The sequence below is a fragment of the Triticum dicoccoides genome, unplaced genomic scaffold, assembly GCF_002162155.2.
Source record: "Triticum dicoccoides isolate Atlit2015 ecotype Zavitan unplaced genomic scaffold, WEW_v2.0 scaffold213245, whole genome shotgun sequence".
NCBI classification, from domain to species: Eukaryota; Viridiplantae; Streptophyta; class Magnoliopsida; order Poales; family Poaceae; genus Triticum; species Triticum dicoccoides.
Genome location: NW_021239062.1, coordinates 1 through 684, shown reverse-complemented (window position 1 = coordinate 684; position 684 = coordinate 1). Strand labels below are relative to the sequence as shown.

At 51.9% G+C, this 684-nt stretch overlaps 1 non-coding gene across 1 annotated transcript; it reads left to right on the top strand.

Annotated features, from left to right (window-relative positions):
* Positions 1-352: 352 nt before the first annotated feature.
* On the top strand, positions 353-472 carry LOC119345192. Its single transcript, XR_005166950.1, has one exon. It is a non-coding gene; the product is annotated as a 5S ribosomal RNA (ribosomal RNA).
* Positions 473-684: the final 212 nt, after the last annotated feature.

Here is a 684-nt window from a genome sequence, read left to right as displayed (position 1 = left end):
GGCGAGAGTAGTACTAGGATGGGTGACCTCCTGGGAAGTCCTCGTGTTGCATTCCCTTTTTAATTTTTTTCGCGCCGCTTGCAAAACAAAACGCACGTGTAAGTAATATATTTATCGTGTTTTATTATTTTGCACGAGTGCGGTAAGTCATAGCTGGGTGCTCACGATTCACGGGTCCAGCGTCGGCGTTGTGGCGCGGCAAGCGTGCACTGGTGCGGTTGAGAGGGAGGGGTGGAAACCGCGTTAAACTCGTCTCCGTAGTTGAGAGGGAGCGGCCAAAGCAATGTACAATCGTCTTTGTAGTGGAGCTGGGAGGGGCGAGGATAAGGGACGAAGACCGGGGTAACATGTCGGATGCGATCATACCAGCACTAAAGCACCGGATCCCATCAGAACTCCGAAGTTAAGCGTGCTTAGGGCGAGAGTAGTACTAGGATGGGTGACCTCCTGGGAAGTCCTCGTGTTGCATTCCCTTTTTAATTTTTTTCGCGCCGCTTGCAAAACAAAACGCACGTGTAACTAATATATTTACCGTGTTTTATTATTTTGCACGAGTGCGGTAAGTCATAGCTGGGTGCTCACGATTCACGGGTCCAGCGTCGGCGTTGTGGCGCGGCACGCGTGCACTGGTGCGGTTGAGAGGGAGGGGTGGAAACCGCGTTAAACTCGTCTCCGTAGTTGAGA